Source organism: Alexandromys fortis, unplaced genomic scaffold (genome assembly GCF_014885135.2).
Source record: "Alexandromys fortis isolate MF-2015 unplaced genomic scaffold, M_Fortis_MF-2015_v1.1 scaffold_31, whole genome shotgun sequence".
Classification (NCBI taxonomy): Eukaryota; Metazoa; Chordata; class Mammalia; order Rodentia; family Cricetidae; genus Alexandromys; species Alexandromys fortis.
The window spans coordinates 14,778,183-14,799,765 of NW_026067974.1; the positions used below are offsets into that span (position 1 = coordinate 14,778,183).

At 43.5% G+C, this 21,583-nt stretch overlaps 1 protein-coding gene across 4 annotated transcripts in view; it reads right to left on the reverse strand.

The window, feature by feature from the left end:
- Gjc1 (gap junction protein gamma 1) overlaps window positions 1-20,406 on the reverse strand; it is a 22,996-nt gene extending 2,590 nt beyond the window's left edge. Inside the window, exons 1-2 of one of the 4 annotated variants that reach the window (XM_050156568.1) lie at window positions 19,888-20,406; window positions 771-846 (exon numbers count right to left, since the gene is read on the reverse strand). The gene's annotated coding sequence lies outside the window, so the exon portion shown is untranslated. Of the gene's footprint in view, window positions 1-770; window positions 847-18,734; window positions 19,271-19,290; window positions 19,540-19,887 lie in introns of those variants that run through there. The other 3 variants (XM_050156567.1, XM_050156570.1, XM_050156569.1) reach the window with 3 other exon arrangements.
- Window positions 20,407-21,583: the final 1,177 nt, after the last annotated feature.

Sequence of the window (21,583 nt, forward strand, 5' to 3'; positions counted from 1 at the left end):
CCCAGCAACCACATGGTGGCTCACAACCATCTGTAATCGGGTCTGGTGCCCTCTTCTGGCCTGCAGGCATACACACAGACAGAATATTGTATACATAATAAATAAATATTTTTAAAAAAAAGCAGCATACTTTTTATTTTTGTTTTTTGAAGCAAGGTCGCACTATGTAGCTCTGGCTATCCTGAAACTCAATGTCTAGAGCAGGCTAGCCTCAAACTCACAGAGATCTGCCTCCGAAGCACTGGAACTAAGGACATGTATCACCATGTATGGCTCTTATTTTTATTTATTTTGTTTTTGTTTTTGTTTTCAGAGGGTCAAATGTTGCCTAGGCTTACCTCTAACCTCAGTCTTGGAATGTTGGGATCACATGTGTTTGTCATCATGAAATTGAAATGAAAATGAAATTTATTCCCTGGCAATGCTGAAGCAGGCATGTGCAGCCCATATAATGTGGTTTTATTGAACTGTCCATATTGGGTTTCATGGTCAAAGTCGATGAGAACAATTGACCAGGTCTCTTCCTCAAGAAGGCACTAGATCTCATTACATTATGGTTGTGAGGCACCATAAGTTTGGCATCATCTTTAAAAATACCATTTTAGAGGATAATTACAAAATACCCACATTTATGTCTAGAATCTGTGTCACGTGTCAAACCCCAATAACACTTGACACAAAGCCCATCGACATTCTCAACCCCTCCTTCCTCTCCCACACGGCACTTGAAGACTATGGTAATCACCACCACCAAGTAACTCCAAACTTACCTGTTATCCAGAACTTCTGTTATCCAAAACCTTCTTTCAGAAATGGTATTATGTTTGTTACTTTCCCAAACTCTCTCTGGAAGGGAAAAAGAAAAGAGCAGGTCATGAGCTTCCTCCCACAGAAAACAATGAATCACAAGCGTGTCACTTTCAGGAAGAAACAAAGTTTTCTGTGTGCCACATGGGTCACCAGAATGAGATGGAAAAAGGCTTGACTGTGAATACCATTCTTTCCTCCTCCCGAAATACGTGCAAGGAGAAATTAACAGTGATCTCAGAGTTGTGTTTTGTTTTTTTTTTAAACTCATCAGGCTCTACAAAAACCTGATAGGGGGCTGGAGAGATGACTCAGCAGTTAAGATCACTGGCTGCTTTTTCGGAGGACCTGGGTTCAATTCCCAGAACCCACATGGTGGCTCACAACTGTCTGTAACTCTAGTTCCAGGGGATTCAATGTCCACTTTTGGCCTCTGCGGGCACAGGAGTATACATAGTACACATACATACATGCAGGTTAAATAAATTAATTAATTCAAAAGTAAGATAACCTAATAGAGAAAAGAGTCATTTGTGAAAATTCAAAACTGTTGGGCAAGGTAGAGCACACCTTTAATCCCAGCGTTTAGAAGAGGGAGGCAGAGACAGGCAGATCCCTTAGAATTCCAGGCCAGCCAGGGTTAAAAGCAAGACCCTCACTAAAACCAAACAAACAAACAAACCCACTAATAAACATTGGCAACTACAGCAAAAACAAAGCAGCAGCACTGCAAGGCTAAACCAGGCTACCAACAGCCCTGTCTCTGCCACAGCCAATACTTCTCACTGGGATTTGAGCAGCCAAGTAGGAGCAAGCTGTTCAGCTGAAACACCCAACAGCTGGCTCAGTCACTGCAACACCAGTCTCCACAGGAGGTGATTTACAAATCCTAAGGCTCACAAAGTCAGAGAGAAAACACCTGGACTGTGATTAAAAACAAAACAAAGACAGCTTGAAAAACAAAACAATGTGAAGTTGAGGCCCCTGTGAAGTCTCCACAGCAAGTTCCAGGCTAGCTGGCTGTGTATTATAGCATAGCTAGACTTTGTCTCAAGACAACAAAACAATCAACAAAGCAAACCAATGCGGGAGAATTTAGTGCCCTTTATCAAGTTCTTTAAAAAGCTATGGTCAAATGTCATCCATAAGGCACCAACTTTGCTTGTGACTATCATTTAAAACAATGCTGAGGCTGGGCCTCTTGGCCCATAGTCTTTCATCTCAGCCCTCAAAAGGCAGAGGCAGGGGGATCTCCCTGAGTTTGAGTCAGCCTGGTTTATGTGGTGTAGCCATGACTGCAAAGTGAGACACTGTCTCAAAAACAAAAATCCCTGAGTGTTCATGGTAATTTAACTGGAACTTAGGGTTTTGTTGTTTTGAGATAAGTTCCAGGACAGCCAGAACTGTTACACAGGGAAACCATGTTTTGAAAAACAAAACAAAAAAGATATAGGGAAAAAAACTTTTAAGAAAAAAACAAAAATTATTTGCCAAAAATCACATGTTAAAATTTCTATGTGGAAAGCTGACACACAAAGCCAAACTAGTGCTATGTCAGAACTCAGGAGACGGGTAGGGTGATGGGTGGGGGGACGCGCCTGGAGAGAGGGTGCAGTGGTTTAGACAGGTGCTGCTTTCATAGAAGGCTCAGGTTTAATCTGCAGTATCCACATAGTGACTCACAACCATCTGCACCTCCAATTTTAACACACCCAGAATTCAGTCTTGTGCACTAGTTAAACTGAGAGTTTAGGAATGCTGAAGCAGGCCAAGTCTGAGGCTGTGGCTTAGTTGGCAGAGTGCTGGCCTAGTACACACAGAGCCCTGATCTGATCCCCAATACCACAAAAGTAGAGCATTTAGAACTCAACATTTAGGATGTGGAGGCAAGAGAATCAGGAGTAAGTTCAAAGTCAAGGCCAGCCTGAGACACATGAGGCCCTGAGATAAAAGGGGAGAGAAAGGGAGAGAGGAGAGAATGTTAAACCAACCCAGTCTTTCTTTCCATGAGCTTTTATGGAACCCCAACCGCTAGATCCACATCCTGAAGTCTTTGGTACAGGTTTCCCTATAATTTATGCTCAATACAAATTATGTCATCCTTTTTCTTAATTACATGGAGGCAAGATAAACCAACAACATGACGAGAAACTGTCACAAAGTGGTCTGGGAGACAGCTTAGAGGTTAAGAGCATTTCCATAGTTTCAATCCCCAGCACCCACATGATACACATAACCACATAAAGCTCCAGTCCCAGGAGATCTGCTGTCCTCTTCTGACCATAGTCACCAGGCAGACACATGGAACACAGACATACATGCACACAAAGCATCCATCCATATACATGAAAGAAAGTTTTTTTTGTTTGTTTTTTTGAGACAGGGTTTCTCCGTGTAGTCCTTGATGTCCTGGAACTCTAGAACAAGCTGGCCTCAAACTCACAGAGATCTGCCTGCCTCTGCCTCCCGAATGCTGGGGTGAAAGGTGTGCACTACCACCACCCAGCTGTTTCCCTCAGTCTTTCATCAATGTGAACTTCCAAGTATAAAATGACATTAGCTGGGCTGGAGAAATGGCTCAATGGGCAGGACTAACTGCTGCTCTTGGGGATGACTCAGGTTAAGCTCCCAGTACCCACATAGTTACTCACAACCACCTGTAACTCCAGTTCTAGTGGGTCCAATGTCTTCTTCTGACCTTCTCAGGCACACACATGGTGTGCATGCATACAAAACACACATATAAATAAAATTGATAAATCTAAAAAAAAAAAAAAAAACTAAAAAACCAGGGGCTGGAGAGATGGTTAAGACCCAGGTTCGTTTCCAGTACCGACATGGTGGCTCACAACAACTGGCTGTTTACTTCAATTCCAGGGAATCCAAGGCCCTCTTCTGACCCGAGTGTACCAGGCACACATACTATACACATGTATACATGTAGGCAAAACACTCATAAAATAAAAACAAACAAATCTTTAAAAATACCTTTCTACATTAAAAAATGGCATTATCTTACAAGCAGCTTAGTAATAAATGATTTTGTTTTGGTTTCTCTTTAGTATGATTTGAATGTCTCTCTCCTCCTCAACCTCACATGCTGGAGTTATTCCTTAGAATGGCCAAGCCAGGTGATGGTAGCACACATCTTTAATCCTAGCACTTGGGAGGCAGAGGAAGGCAAATCTCTGAGGCCAGCCTGGTCTACAGAGTGAGTTCCAGGACACCCAGAAAGAACTACACAGAGAAACCCTGTCTCGAAAAAACCCAAAAACCTAAAATCAAAACCCAAAACTAAAACCAAACAAAAAAGGCCTAATGGACGTTCTACAGGCCATTGGGATGTTGAGATGTTGACCTCAGAGTGGAAAGTTGGTCTCTTGCACCGAATACTGGGGAGAAGGAGTTATAAAAGCCTGATCCTGATCCCTGAATCCCTCCTGCTTTCTGTCTGGTGAGGTGATCTGCTGCCAGTCTCTTGCTGCCTGGGTACCCTACCAGACTTTCACCAGAACCAACCAGAAGCTAGCACCATAGGTGCTAAACAAACTTTTTTTTTCTTTCTTTTTTGAGACAGGGTTTCTCTGTGTAACAGCCCTGGCTGTCCTGGAAATCATTCTGTAGACCAGGCTGGCCTCAAACTCAAGAGATCCACCTGCCTCTGCCTTCCTCGTGCTGGGATTAAAGGCGTGCGCCACCACAACCCAGCTTATAAACCTGATTTTAAAGAGCAGCCTGTTTCAGCATTTTACTGTATCCCTTTCTATATAAATGATATGCTTTACTAATTTTAACATCACATAAAATGGGTGATGGGCAATTTTCCTTCTAAAATAAAAAAGCATGGGCTTCCAAAGGAACAGCAGAACCAACATTAATTTTTTAAAAAGTATACTACAGCTCATGGTGGTCCATAATTCAAAACTATTCACGCACCCACATACATACTAAAGAAAATCATGTTTGCTTATTTAACAGTAATTGGACAGAAACCAAATACGCTATTTTTAGTTTATTTTCCAAGTAACTTAAGATATAAATCTACCTTGCCTTGCACTAGAAGTGTCATATCACTGAGTTACATTAGGCCCAAAATTCATAACAATTTTCTATTAGTTATACACTATTAGGATCAAGTAAAAACTTACTGCATTCTTCTGTTAAGTGAAGTTTATAGGATTTTTAAAACTTAAGTATAAATCATATTATCTGGATTATCTCAGGTGGTAGAGTCTGATTATTGGGATCATCATAAACATTAGAAAGTGAGATTCAGATAATGTATGTAATTTGTCTAAGATCATCTAATTACTAAATATTGTAAAACCAGAATTTGAAGCCAGCCAGTCTTGCTAATGTTGAATTGTTTGGTTTTTGGGTTTTCAAGATAGCATCTCTAAATTGGTCCTGGCTAGCCTAAACTTACTATTTAGATCAAACTGTCCTAGAACTTGTGACAATCCTCCTGCCCCTGCCTCCTGAGTGCTCAAACTACACAGGCAAGTACTACCAAGCTTAGCTTCCTCTCCCTACCCCTAAAGAAAAAAGAGCTAACTAGAAACAGTACAAGGGAACAATGAACAGTTTCTTTTTTTCTTTTTCTTTTTGTAAGGAAGGGTCTTTGTAGTCTTGCCTTGAGCTCTCAGGAATCCTATTGACTCAGTATCCTGAGTACTGAGATCACAAGTGTGAGCCATTACATATCTACATACTGCTGTGTGTGTGTGTGTGTGTGCATGCATGTGTGAGTGTATACAGTAAGAGGACTAGTTGTTCTTCCAGAGGACCCAGATTCAATCTCCATGTGTGTGCGTGCATGTATGTGTGTGTGCATGTGTATGTGTGTATACAGTAAGAGGACTAGTTGTTCTTCCAGAGGACCCAGATTCAATTCCCAACAGCCACACTGTGGCTCATAACCACCTATACACATGGAATTAAAAATAAAATAAATCTTAAAAAAAAAAAAGGTCGGGCAGTGGTGGTGCACACCTTTAATCCCAGCACTAGCATTTGGGAGGCAGAGATAGGTGGATCTCATTGAGTTCGAGGCCAGCTTGGTCTACAAAACGAATTTCAGGACAGCCAGGACTGTTACACAGAGAAACCCTGCCTCAAAAAAAACAAAACAAAAGGTCAGACAGACTAGGCATGGTACCAAGTTTCTAATCGCAGCACTCAGTTTGCTGAAGCAAAGCACATCAGTTCAAGGACATCTTGGGATATGACATGGTCTTGAATGTATTAACACTAATACACTTAATTAACACTACGGGAAAGTCTATAAAGCAGTAGTTATTCACTTCTTAAATAATAGGAAATGCCTGAGAGGAGGGAAACAACATGAGACCTCTAATTATCTAAGCTAACTAGAGGGTTTCCAGAGCAAGGAGGAAGAAATAAACAAAGTATAGTAGACTCACTGAGTCGAGGAGACAGCCCAGACAGAGGAACACAGGGCAGCACGCTATATAGAAACACGTAGTGATATTTTGTTTGTGTGTTAACATATAAAGCTTGCCTGAAGATCAGTGTGCAGAGCGAAGCCATTAGAGGCCAGGCTGTGGTGGCACACACCTTTAATCACAAGGTTTGGGAAACAGAGGCAGACGGATCTCTGTTAGTTCAAAGCCACCGTGGGCTACACAAAATTGATCCTGTCTAAAAGAGAAACAAAGGTGATCTGCACTTGGGAGGTGGAGACAGGAGTGATATGGCTGGGAAGAGAGAGGAATATAAAATAAGGAGAGACAGGAGCTCAGAGCAGTCTAAGGCAGCAGTCCCAGGATTCAGCAGAAGTAGAAGGTCTCTCTAGTGGCGGACTGCACTGTTCCTCTGATCTTATAGCTTTCACCCCTCAATATCTGACTGTGGGTTATTATTAAAATAAATTACAATTCGTGCTACACCTGGCTATCCTGAAGCTTTCTATGTAGACCAGGCTGGCCTCAAACTCAGAAATCCACCTGCCTCTGCCTTCCAAGTCCTGGGATTAAAGGTCTGGTTCACCATGCCCAGTTAATATCATTATTAATATTATTAATGCTATAGATGCATAGTGTTTGGTATATGTGCAGTCAGTGGTGACTACTATCACAGTTCACAGGGAAATGAATGGTGACGTGGGAGGATTCATGCTACAGAAACAGGCCCTGGATATCTGTGAAGGGCCTCCCGTCTTCAGCACTGATTAGTTCATGTATGAAGAAAATACCCACAGTGGGGCAATTTGGACATGATCAGGACAAGCAATGCTTTGTATTCCTACCAACCAAAGGGGAAAGATCCTAACACCAGAGCATTCAGAAGGAGGCGAAGATGATTTAGACTGGGAGCTCTGAGCATGCTCAGACCCAGGTCTAGAAGCAAGCTAGAACCAAACTCAAATGAACTCAGCACAAAGCTTTAAAATATTTTAAAAAGAAGCCAGGACTGGAGAGATGACTCAGCAGTTAAGAGCCCTGGCTGCTCTTCTAGAGGTCCTGAGTTCAATTCCCAGTACCCACATGGTGGGTCACAACCATCTGTAATGAGATCAGGAACCCTCTTCTGGCCTAAATAAATAATAAATAAATCTTCAATAAATAAATAAATAAATAAAAGAAGCCAGGACAGCCAAGGCTACACCAAGAAACTCTGTCCCCAAAAATAAACAAAAATCTATAGATAAAGTAAGTAATTGATTCTTAACCCTAAATTTTACAAAACAGAGCAGAATGGAGTAGGAGCCAAGGACAGTGATTTCAGAATGTGATTTCCGTGCTTCAGGAATCAGGTCTTATTTTCCGTATTTCTTTCCACACACACACACGCATATGACTATAGGTACCCACTAAGGTCAGAGGCATCTCAAATCTCCTGGAGTTGAGGAACTGAACTGAGGTCCTCTGTAAGAGCAGTACATGTTCTTTACCACTGAGCCATCTCTCCATCCCCTCTTTCCATGTTTCCAATTTTCCAATTGTGACATAATGGAGAATATCAAATGGAGACTAACAAACTTGTTGATTTCTAAGGTTCACATTGCTTAATATTATCTCTGGCACAATAAAATTCATAAAACAACCAAAAAATTACAGAAAATTCAGCACTCCAGGGTAAGGAAGGAAGCAAAGTAACAGTGATGACATTAGCAATAACAAGATGTCACATTTTCATAAAGATATTTCCCAGATGGGAGGTGGTAGCGCACGTCTTCAATCCCAGCACTCAGGAGGCAGGGGCAGACAGATCTCTGAGTTTGAGGCCAGCCTGGTCTACAGAGCAAGATCCAGAACAACTAAGACTGTTACACAGAGAAACCCTGTCTCAAAACAAAACAACAGTATTTCCCAAACAGCCATTCCAGAAAATCTGGACTAAACTTAAAAAAAAAAAAAAAAAAAACCTGAAGATGGGTCACTACATAACTCTGAGCATCCCAGATGGAGAGCTGAGCAATCCGTTAGAATCGCTAGTGACTCACACCCTGGATGAGTAACGCTGCAGTGTGCAGACAAGGAATCAATTAAGGGGTTTACAACCAAGTTTTGTTTAACTGGAACGTTTTAAGTGGAAGTTAATTCCACATCAGTGATAATAGATGCTTAATAACTAGCTGGTGACAATTTCTAAGAAGAAGAATTATGGCAGCTAACTGGCAAACAGTAATCTATGTGGCATAAACAGGAAAACAACTTGTTTTCAAAAGTGTTCCTGGCTATGAACAACATTTGAGAAACACAAGATATAATTTATCATGAATCAAATTATAAAACCAACCAAAAAGAGAGGCATCTGAAATGTTGGCTCTATCAACCAACAAGGAAATAAAACACACCATTGTGGGCTGAAGTGCCAATTTACACTGGCAAAGAGCCATTCTGCTTGAATTCAAGAACATTCAGGAACCAGCTGGAAAAGTATGGGATACCACATTCATGCACAACGCCTCCTAAGTGGGGCTGTCTTCATTCAAAAAGGACAGTACTGGTATCCACATCTAAAACAGCCTAAGCGTAGATCAAACTGACAATTCTAAACAATATTCAGTCTTGGAAAGTGAACACGTCAAGTAAATGTATTCCCAATATTGGTAGGTTTGTGGAAGTTCTAACGTCATCATACAGCAATGGCAAGTGTGATCTAGCATACTTCTTACAGACATCTGAGCAGTATTTATCAAGAACTGAAATACTGTCAGTGCACAGAGGCAGACAGCCACAGTTCAATCAAGGACACCTGGTCTAAATAGACCTTCTCTAAAAAGCCATTCTTCACCAAGAAAAAACTCTAAAATACTACCTTTTGATCAGTAATACTACATTTGTAATTATTCCTAAATACAGAATACTTGCTATAAGAATATTTTATATAACGTTATAAGCCTCTGGAATTAATAGACAATGACTTTGAGGGGTAAGGGTGGGGAGCTGAGATAGGGTCTCACTACGTCACTGTGTAGCCCTGGCTGGCCTTGATCTTTCTGCCTCTACTTCCCAAATGCTAGGATTACAGATGTGTGTCAATGTGTATCTACAATTATATTTTTTTAACATTATTCTTTGAGGGGCTAGAGAGATGTTTGCTGCTCTTGCAGAGGACATCAGCTTTGTTTCCAGCACCCACATCACAGTTTACAACCACCTAACTCTAGGATCAAGGGATCCAGTGCTTCTGACCTCCGAGGGCTCCTGCACACATATGGTGCACAAAGCACACACTCAGGACACTCAGGCATACATACATAAAATAAGGAAAAAATATCTTTTAAAGTACATTATTTGTAAGTCAGTAAACAGCACTCCTCCATGGCTTCTGCTTCAGCTTCTGCCTCCAGGTTCCTTCCCTGACCTCTTCCTGTTATGACTTTCCTCAGAGAGGGACTGTTATGCGGAAGTGTAAAATGAAATACCACACACCCAAGAAAGATCATGAGGCAGCCCTGCTAAGCCTGCCAAAGTCTGGACGCTACAACCCTTCCTCTCCAACTGCCAGTTCTGGGATTGTAAGCATGTGCTACTACGCTTGTCTTGTAATTATTTTTTTTTAGCACAGAACACAAAATTTAAATATCCACAATTATCTAGATAAAATACAAAATTATCTAGACAAATCCAAGCATCTGTAATAAGACTGAAAGTGGATTAGTGGTTGTCTAAGTCTATGAGGGGTGGTGATACTACTTTAGGATATTAATATTCTTCTTAGAAGAACAAAACGTACTCTTAAATAACCATAGTGATATCTATACATCTTTGGAAGTTTTATTTTCTTCTTTTTAATGTGTATGAGTGTTTTGCATGCAGGTATACCTTTGTACCACATTGTGTGCATGGTGCCTGCAGAGGCAAACAAACAACAACAACAAAAAAAAAATCAACAGATATCTTGAAACTGAAGTTGCAGACAGTTGTGAGCTGTGGTTGCCGGGGTTGAACCCAGGTCCTCTGGAAGCGCAGCCAGGGTTCCTAACTGTGGAGCTATGTCTCCAGCCCCTTTTAGGTGCTTACATGAGTGAGCTGAAACTTCAGGTCATATATAAGATAAAAATAAATCTTAAAAGAAAATGAGTGGCATGTAAGATTTCAATTATTTCTCAAATACGCTGGTTTTTGTTTTGTTTTGTTTTTAGCATTTGAACCCTTTGGATACCAATAATGTAATACAACTAAAGAGGATGAGAAGAAACCTGTGACAGATGGGGAATAGAGGCACCACCTAAAGTGGACTAGCTAACTCCAGCTGTGAGAGCCTATCAGGCAAGGTGTATTTTTCAAAAGAATTCTTCAACCTAAATTTTTATACACAATTTTGATTTTTTGGTAAACTTACTGAAGAATAAAATATGGTAAGATGAACAAACAGGACTGAGGTACAGCTAACTCAGTGGGAGAGTGTTTGCCTAGTATGCACAAGACCCTATGTTTAATTCCAGCAGCAGGGAGGGAAAGAGTAAGCACAGATAGAAGTGCACTCCTTCAGGAATTTTCACAAATTAAACAGACATGTGAACAACATGGAGATGAAGTATAAAACATTACCAGGAAGCCAGTATGATGGGGTTCAAATGGTAGCACAAGCCAGACAACCTAAATTCAACCCTGAAAGAACCCTGGGTGCCATGTATCTATAATCCCAGCATGCCTACGTGGAAATGGGAGGTGACAAAAGTCCACAGTTCAAAGGCAGTGATCCTGGGATGTGCAGCACAGCAGACCACCAAGAAAGACCCTGTGTCACTCAACAGGGTTAAGAAAGAACCAACTCCCAAAAGTTGTCCTCTGAGGGCTGGAGAGATGGCTCAGGGTTAAGAGCATTGGTAGCTTTTCCAAAAGTCCTAAGTTCAACTCCCAGTAACCACATGGTGGCTCATAGCCATCTACCTTCCAGCATGTAGGTGTATATACAGATAGAGCATCATACACATAACATAAATTTTTTAAAAATATTTTAAAACAATTGTCCTTTGACCTCCATCTGTGAATGTCATGGTCCTGTCTGTACACATACACAATTTTTTAATTAAAAGAAAGGGAAATTATCACACCTAATATCCTTTTTTAACGTTTTTTTGAGACAGAGTTGTAGCTTTGGCTGTCCTGGAACTCTCTGTAGACCAGGCTGTTCTCTAACTCACAGAGATGTACCTACCTCTGCCTCCCACGTGCTGGGATTAAAAGCGCGTGTCACCACTGCCAGGCTTCCTTTGTTTTTAAATTGCTGGGTTTTGTAGACAGTGTTTCACACAGTCCAGACTGGCATCAGCTGACTGAACTCATCCCTCCCCTCTGCCTCTCGTGCTGGTATCACAGTCTGTGCTTCCACCCTCTCCCAACAGTCCCTGAAAACCCACAGTGGGTGCCATCATTCTTTGTTGATAGTCATCCGGTATTAGGCATTGGAAGGAATTTGCTTTTATTTGAAAAACTGATTATAACAGCCACCAGAGGCTGAGGATTTAGATCAAGAGTGGGGCACTTGTGTAGCAAGCAGGAGACTCAGGACTTAATCCCCCAGTACATACATAGTAGGAAAAAAAAGTCAGTTTCAATTACAAGTTCCATTAAATGTTTATTTGCAACGTGAATGTTATACAATTTTCATCTTCTAATCCCTTTCCTTCATATCACGGGTTCTTTTGCTGGAATAACAACATGCCATGAGATTCAGTACAAGCCCAATGGGCCTATCTTGTGGTATTAATATATAATTCTACATACTCCCTTTTAAAACCAAAATGTTACTTTGAGGCTTTAAGATCGGCTATTAGAATTTAAGAATACTATTCTGAACATAGATCTCCTTTTTCTTTTCCCTATCTTAAGAAATTATGCTCATATATATACAATTTCAAACCTCCAGAGTGAGGGGACAGTTTCCCTGTGAAAAACATAAAAAAGCAGCTAGAAACAAAGCTCCTAGTTGCGGAGTTCTGTTGTGGTTCAAATAATAAAGCCACTTTTCTTTTTCTTTCTTTCATGTGTGTTACTATTTTTTTCTTTTTCTTTTTTTTTTAAAGAAAACAAACTATCTTTTCATTTTACATACCAATCCCAGTTCCCACTCCCACCCCTCCTCCCATTCCCTCCACCTCCCCCCACCCAACTCACCATCCACTCCTCAGAGAGGGTAAGGCACACTGCTTTTGGGGAAGGCCCAAGGCCTTCCCTACTATATCTAGGCTGAGCAAGGTATCCATCCAAAGAGAATAGGTTCAAAAAAAAAAAAACCGCTACAAGCAGTAGGGATAAATCCTGGTGCTAGTCTGCCCCAGCCAAGCAACTGTCAACCACAGTCAGAGAGATTAGTTTGGACCTATGCTGTTTCCTTTCCTGTCCAGCTGGTGTTGGTGAGCTCCCATTAGCTCAGGTAAACTGTTTCAGTAGGTGAACCCATCATGGTCTTGACCTCTTTGCTCATGTTCTTACTCCTCCCACTCTTCAACTGGACTTTGGGAGCTCAGTTCAGTGCTCCGATACAGGTCTCTGTCTCTGTTTCCACCAGTTTCTGGATGAAGGTTCTATGGTGATATTTAAGATATTCATCAGTCTGACTATAGGGCAAGGCCAGTTCAGGCACCCTCTCCTCTTAGGGTCTTAGCTGGGGCCACCCTTTTGGAGTCCTGGGAATTTCTCTAGTGCCAGGTTTCTTGCTAGTCCCATAATGGCTCCCTCAATAAAGATATCTTTCCTTCCTCCATCTCAACTATCCCGTTCCCTCAAGTTCTAGTCCCCCTCCCCTTTTCTCCCCTCTCATCTTCCCCTTCCGCCCTCCATACTCCTCTCCCACCCCCATGCTCCCAATTCTGTCAGGTGATCTTGTCTATTTCCCCTTTCCAGGTGGATCTAGGTATGTTTTTCTCAGGATTCAGCTTACACTTAGCTTCTCTAGGATCATGAACTATAAGCTCAATGTCCTTTGTTTTTAAAGCCACTGTTCTTACAGGATGTGGTGCACACCTTGAATCCCAGCACCTGGGAGGTGGAGGTAGGAGGATCACGAATTCAGGGCTATGTTCAGCTACATGAAATGCTGCCTCAATACAAAAAGAGAAGAAAAGACTTTGTAGACTCTGTGCATCCATCAGCTTCCAATAACTAAGAATAACAACGATAAACCAAGAAAGGAGGATGGACTTTGCTTGTGGTATCAATCTCAACCCAGGGTCACTGGCACCATTACTTTGAACACACAGACTCATGGGAGGAGTGGGGAAGAACACGACTGTTCACACAGACGCCAGGAAGCACAAAAACAGCCTCCAAAGGCACACTGTCACCTCCTGCAGCATCATCACCTAGAGACCAAAGCCTTCAACTCATGCTTTAGGGGAACACCTAAGATGCAAACCATAAATCGTACAAAATTTTTCTTAGATAATATCTCAAACCATAGGCATATTTTCCCACTTCTATATTCTAGCTTTAAGTATAACAGAATGCAATGGCTTCAGATACACAGCTTGTTTTTTTTTCTAAATTAAGATATCTCTACCATTTCTGTCTTAGTGTTCTATTGCTGTAAAGAGACACCATGACCAAAGCAACTCTTACAAGAGAAAGCATGTACTTGGGGCTTGATTACAGTTTCAGAGGTTCAGTTCACTGTCATTATGGTGGGGAGCATATTGGCATGCAGACATATTGCTGGAATAGCTGAGGGTTCTACAGTGAATTCACAGACAGCAAGAAGAAAAAGACACTGGGCCTAGCTTGGGCTTTTAAAACCTCAAATCCCATCTCCAGTTACACACTTCCTTCAACAAAGCTACACCTCCTAACCTTCTCAAGAAGTGTCATTCCCTGATAAGTAAGCATTCAAATATATTAGCCTATAGGGGCCATTCTTATTCAATCCATCACAATTCCTAACATTTTTCCAAACTCAAAATATGATGGCCTAGGCCAGGCCTTGTGGTTCAAACCTGTAATCCCAGTATTAGGAGTCTGAGACAGAATAGTCTAAGTTTAAGGCTAGTATGGGTTTCTAATTATGTATTGGAAAACGGGATAAAAATCAATAATACAAGCCTCGACATGGGAAGCTGACGCAGCAGAATCGTGAGTTTGAGGCAGCCTAGACTGCAGAGTTTAAGTTATTCTGTCTCAAAAACATAAAACAAAGCAAAGCAAAATTTAAAAACTAGATAGATTCAGTGTGTCAAAAGGAAAAAAAATCTTTATTTCACTTGACAGACTGCTCAAGCTTAGCAAAGATCCTGCTGAAAATAAGATTCCTCAATATTATACATATTATACTACAGGTAATATAGTACCTTTGTTTATGGGAACTAGTTGTTTGGGGTGAAGGGGTGGGACATGGTTTTGTTTTTGGTGCCGGAATCAAACCTGGGCCCCTGAACATCATTAGTGAATGTTCTAACATTCAAATACACCATCACTACCCACCCACAACATTAGCACATGAAAAGCTGAGACATCATCACTGAGGTTTAACAAAAGTTAGAAAAACAGTTACAAATTTCCTTTATCTCTTTTAATTTTAAAAAGAAAATATCAGGGCTGGAGAGACAGCCCAGCAGTTAAGAGCACTGGCTGATCTTTCAGAGGACCTGGGTTTGAGTGCCAGCACCCACAATGGGTGGCATACAATCACCTACAGGATCTAATGCCTTCTTTTGGTCTCCTTGGGTATCAGGCACACACACATACACATAAAATAAATCTTTTTATTTGTCTAAACTTATTTTATGTGTATGGTGTTTGCCTGCCAGGAAAGTATGTGCACCACATTCATGCAGTGCCTGCAGAGACCAGAAGAGGACACTGGATCCCTGGGTTGGAGTTAAGGTTAGGAGCCTTCATATGGATTCGAGGAACCAAATTAAGTTTCTCTGTGTTCATAACCCCTGAGCTATCTCCCTAGCTCTATTTTGTTTGAAACAGGGTCTCAGTATATAGTCCTGGGTGTCCTCGAACTGACAGAGATCCACTTGCCTGTCTTCTAAGTGCTGGAATTTAAGGTATGGGCCACATGTCCAACTAAAAATAAAATCTTTAAACAAACCACAACAAAACATTACAAACACACGTAAGGCCATTAACATACAAACAAAATATTTAAACCAGGTGTACACATCTATAATCCTAGTACTTGAGGTTAAGGCAAACAGACCAGTTCTGAGGTCACCTTAGGTTGTATGGGGGAGACTCTTTACAAAAAAAAAAGGCAATAAAACACAAAGGAAGAAAATATCAATATATATGTAACAGCAAATCTTCCAGATAGAGACCCTGAAGCTTTATCAGAAGTACTTTACTATACCAAACAACTACAAAGAAAAAATTAGCAAGCACCAAATTGCTGAATACAGACATGAACTAGCTAGGTGCTGAGGGTACTGAGCTATCACAGACAAGACATTACTCTAAACATTACAGAATACACTATACAGTCTAATGGTGACACAGACATTATACAAATAAGCATAGATTCCCAGAAGAGTACTGTGTTTTAGAGATCCCTCAGCTAAACTAGAAAGAAATAGGTTTCTTTTTAATTTTATGTGTATGAGTATTTTGTTCATGTGTTTATCTGTGCACCACTTATGTGCTTGCTTGGTGCTTGCAAGGTCAGAAGACAGTGTTAAGATACTCTGGAACTGGAGTTATAGATGGCTGACTGACATGTATGCGATCGAACCATGTCCTCTGTAAGAAAAAGTGTTCTAAATCACTGAGTCATCTCTTTCATCCAGAAAGGTTTCTTGATAGGAGTAAAGATAAAAAGTTGCCTCTGGGGTAAAGGAAACAGAGTGTATGCAAAGACTCTCTGGGTAGGCTTTGAACTTTCAGGAAATAGGAAAAAGACGTAAGTATGACAAGAATACACAGAATAAGAAAAAATATATATAAGCAGGGCTAGGGATGTAGTTCAGTAGCCAAGTGTTTGTCTATCATGCTGTGGGTTCAATCCCTAGTACAGAAAGGAAGGGAAAGAAAGAACTATAAAAGCAAGCTGGAGGTGTAGCTGGCAGAGTGCTTACCTAGCATGCAAGAGGCTATAGCTCAATCTCCAGTGCTATACACACCAAGGGAGCATACCGGCTTACACCAGTAATTCCAATTCCACAAGCACATGGGGAGGCTGAAGTGGGGCTGCTGTAAGTTCACAGTCAACCTGGGCTAGAATAAGACCCTGTCTCAAAAGCACAACAAAATTCAAAATATACTGGGTAACAGAAGACCAAGAATGGGTAAGTTTAGAGTGAGCAAAGAAGAATAAGGACTAAGGCCAAGATTATCAGGTAAAGACATGGCCAACATCAGAGATGGCCCTGAGGAAGAGCTGGAGCAGAATCAGAACCCTTGAGGAGACAGCATTTCAGGATGGAATCTAAGTGCACATAAATACCTACTTTAGATGGGCAAGTAGGAATTCCAGGTCCAAGAATGAGTCAAAAGGAATTCCCTAAAAATAGAGTCTAACGCCACTTAACTCCAAACATCCTCAAAAGGTATGTACAAGTCATCATGAGGTTACAACTAGTTTAGTCAAAACCAGTTAGGTCCCACAGAAACATGGATACAACAAGCCATGTAACTAGGGAGTTCAACACCTTTCAGAGGTTAGAGGATAAGAATAGTATGTGAAACGACGCCTCTTCTAAAGAGGAAAAACAAACTTATTCTAAAAGCCTGTACATTGTTTTCAAGGCTTTTAGATAATTTCTAGATTGCTAATCTTTATTTTTCATGTTAAAAATAAGAGGATAATCCCAGCACTTAGGAGGCAGAAGCAGGAGAATCTCTGTGAGTTCGAGGCCAGCCTGGTCTTTAAGAGCTAGTTCCAGGACAGGCTCCAAAGCTACAGAAAAACTCTGTCTCAGAAACAAACAAAAACATTGAGAGGAGCCAAGCAGTTGTAGCAAATGCTTTTAATCCCAGCACTTGGGAGGCAGAGACAGTTGATCTCTTTAAGAGTTCGAGGCCAGCCTGGTCTAGAGTAATTTCCAGGCCTATACAGAGAAACCCTGTCTTGAAAAACAAAAACACCAACAAAACACATTGAGAGGGAAAAGAAGACGGTACACATCTTTGTTTACTCAACGCTGAGCTCTGTGTCACACAAAGACTTAACCAGGGGAAAAAAATCTGCTGGGGCTGAGGGTATGGCTCAGTGAGGGGAACCTGCGTGCTTAGCATATGTCTCCAGCATCACAAAAGTTTGTTAAATGAGCCACCAGTGGTGGTACACACCTATAACCCCATCACCTGGAGGGTCAGGCTAGAGTTCAAAGCCAGCCTGGTATGTATACCAAGTTCCAGATCAATTAGAACTGCATACAAGTTCCTGCTTCAAAGAGAATAAAAAGTAAAATGTTATCTTTAATGAGATCATCTCATGCTCGCACCTAGGAAAACCCTTTTGGATAAAGACATTCCACAGGTCTGAAAGATAAACCATGGCCTGCTGACAGTCAACTCCAGACTGTGAAATAATTTACAGTTGTATGTAGCCAGCACTGAACACCTTGCTCAGTTGCTAGAATGACACCAATGGCTGAGACCATGACAAACTGACACATTTATAAAACTCACACTGCCTGTTTTCTCTCCAAATGCCCTTTGCCGACAGTACTCTGCACCGAGGATCTGGGTAACGGATTGGTTTAACAAAGCTTTTCACCCTTCACCCAGAAGAGTCCGCTAGAGTTTCTAGCATGCTGCCATTACACAGCCCTTCAGAAACTCAAAGTACCTGCACAAACCCCTGCTTACACCAAAAGAAACCTGCAAATTAAAAAAAAAAAAAAATTCACAATTAATTTAGTTGGGAGCTAAGCAATTTAGTTAGGAGCTACGCAATTAAGTTTGTGGGGCTTGTTTCTTTTTGCTTTTCATTCTTGCTCTGAAAAATTCCTACCAACTGTTTACAGAGGGAAGGATTTGATTCCAAGATTACATCATTAATTCTCTTCCTACAGATACTCACGTATCTGAAATACATGATTTCTGCTTAACAGAGAATTAAAATCTTTCCTTTGTATAGCTTTGTACAGCGCTTTCACATATATCCACTTACAAGGATGCACACAAAAACAAGGGCTTTCAGACTTAAGACACACAGAAAATCTCTTATCCAGAACTTTGTCTACCTTGATTTCCTCGGTTTCACCGAGTTTGATGAGAACCAAACACAAGCAGGAGCACAATGAATTCTGCAGCGCTGCCAATTCTCGAAGACCGAAAATATCAAATGATAAAAACCCAACTCATCCACTCCGCAGAAGAAAAGCAATCCCAAATATAAATCGCTAAGGGTCAGGGGGCGGGAGACCCCCAAATTCTAAATACAAATCACATAAATCACTTCAACTCAAAAACTCCAACCGCAGCAGCCAGCCCAATCACAGCATTAGCGCCTCCCCTCTATTTTCAATCTGGAGACTCAACGAAGAACAATTAAAAAAAAAAAATACAAACCAACAGAGCTCCAAAGTTTTACGAAGTAAAGATAAAGTCGTCTCAAGTAAAGAAAAGGCGTCCAACAAGAGGCGACGAGTCGGGTCCTCCCGCCAGCCCCTCTCCCGCGGCGCAGCGCTCGAACCGAACCTCCGGTAAAAACCTCCGACGGAACCGGAGGAGCCGCCGGACCCCGCAGCACGCCACGGAGGAGCGGCCGCCGTCGCCAGACAAAGACCAGCCCGCCCAGCGCCGGCCCCGCCGGGCCCCCAACCGCCCGAGGAGTTGCGGGAGCGCCGCCGCCCGCTCCCGGCCCGCCCGAGCCGTTTCCCTCCCAATTTGGGAACCGCGCGCCTGGGGACAAAGAGGGCGGGCGCGCCGGGGGCGGCGGCGGGACGCGGTGGCGACGCCCCTCCGGGCTCGGCGGGAAGCCTTCCGCGGCGTCCCTTCCCGCCCCGCCACTCCCGGGAGCACGACCCGCAGCCGCCGCAGCCGCTCCCGCCGCCGCCGCTTTCGAGGCACCTCAGAGTTCGCCCGGCCGCGCCCGGCCCGGGTCCCCCCTCAAGCCGCCGCTCACCCGGCGGTGGGCGCCCCCGAAGCCGCCTCCTCCGCCGGGCCTCGGCCCGTCCCGCCGGCCGCCGCCTCATGGGCCCCGCGTCGCCATCACCTTCGCCGCCTCGCCGCCACCGCTGCCGCCACCGCCTTCTTCGCCTCAGCCCTCAGCCGAGGCTGAAGCCGCTCCAGCCGGGCCCGCCGCCTCCCTCTCTCGCTCCCGCTCCCGCCGCCGGGACCCGCGGGGAGGCGCCTGCGCACTGCGTGCCGCGGTGGGGGTGGGGGGCGTCCCGTCTGGGCCTGGGAGCGGGGGCGCGGCGGCACGTGCGCCTCGGGTGGGGGGGTGGCGGCCGAAGCGCGCGGGTCCCGCGCCGGCGCCAACTTTCCGTGACCGGCCGAGCGCGCTCCCGGGCGGTCCCGTCGGCGGTGGGGGCGCGCGGGGCGGGGGGGGGGGGACCCCTGCGCATGGAGCCGGGGAGCCCGGGTGGGCTGCCGACTTGGCGCACTGCAGCCCCGGCTCCTCTCCTCCGGTGAGATTCTCGGAGGAGCCTGCAGCTAACTCTCCTCCGGTGAGATTCTCGGAGGAGCCTGCAGCTAACGGCGTGATGGAGACACGCCTCACCTGAGTTGCCCCGGGCCGGGCCAGAGAGCGCCACCGTTATCTCGTGCGCTAGGTCAGGGCCTTGGTCCAGCGGATCTCCGGATGCTCATGGCCGTTCTAGGTTCTGCTCTGCAGTTACTCGAAGAACCTTCGGGGCCTCTCGGCCAACCATCCCCGCCTGGTGGAATCGTAGCTTTTACAGGCGTTCTACATAGTTTTGAGGTCCTGGGTTTCTCGGATTAGCAAAACCCTAATAGGCCATTTCCTCTTAACTCCTTGCGTCCCAGTAAGATCCTGAGTACAAGACTTTTTAAGAATGTGCATGGACTGGAATTCCCCTGCTCGGAGCTGCCAGTTAAGAAAAGGAAACCTGGGGTGGGAGAGATGGCTCAGCGGTGAAGAGTTTGTAGGACTGTTGCACCGAATACCCAACACCCACACCGGGCGTTCACAACCACCTGTAAATCCAATCCCTTGGGGATCCGACTCCTCTGTGAGCTCTTGTACTGATGTGCACACACCTACCTACAGACACAGACAAATAAAATAAAAATAAATGTCTAAGAAAAGCCACGAAAAATTCCCCTAAATATTTTAAACAGAGTGAGACTGGGTGACAAAAGACAGCTTACTGGAGATGTAGGACAGGAGGCTGTTTTGTATAGTCTAGTGCGGACCATTCCTGTACTCTAGAATTACAAATGGGCAGGCTTTTAGTTATGGCCCTGGCCGGGGAAGGAATTAAACTGTAGCTAAAGAGACTTGCTGGTCAAATTCCGCCTGAAACCATGCCCCAAGGGCTAGTTCACAGGTTTAAGAACTGCAAGGGCTGCCTCCCCACCTCCCTGGGGTTTTGTTTGGCTACTATGAGGTTTTCCAAAAATGTAAATTGCCAAAACTTTTAAATGGATTCTAGCTTCTCTCTAAAAAATCAAAGCGTGTGCTCACTTGAGCCTCAATTTTTCATTTCTATTGTTATGTTGTTTATGAAACAAGGTCACACGTTGCCCAGGCTGATCTCAAACTCAGACTGTAGCTAGGAACTGGCCTTGAACTGACACCTGCCTCCATCTCCTGAGAGGTGGGATTTGAGCCCCGGGGTCACCACCCCAGTGCTTTGATCCCGTTTTCCTTTGTTAGTTTCTGAGACAGGGTCTCTCTGTGTAGTTTTAGTTGTTCTGAAGCTTACTATGTAGACCAGGCTCATCTTTAAATCACAGAGATCCTCCAACCTCTGCCAAATTAAAGGTAAGGGCCACCCTGCCAGGCTCTGAGCCTCTATTTTTATGCGATAACTACTTCTGATCCACCTCGGGTTTGTTGAGAGCCAACACTGTCCCACTCAGCTGCTTTGAGTCTTTTTAATTCCTTAACTCGCTTGGCCTCAGTTCTCCCCAGTCGGGCTTCGCCGTCGTGGTACCTCTCTAGTGATATATGGCAAGGAGCAAATGTGAAGTGCTTTTAAATACATGGAAAGAAAGCCACAGCCTGGACACACATGTAAATTGGTACAAATCACTCTGGAGAGCACATGTCCACCCCGGTGTCAACATAGGAACTCACTAGAACTTTAGAGATCCCATGGGACTTCTACAGAAACGCTTATAGATGATCACCAAAATACTCGTGACAGGGTGTTCATAGAAGCACTATTCACAATGGCCAGCAAACAAAAAATAGGAAACCACTCGAAATGCCCATCAACCACAGAATAAAC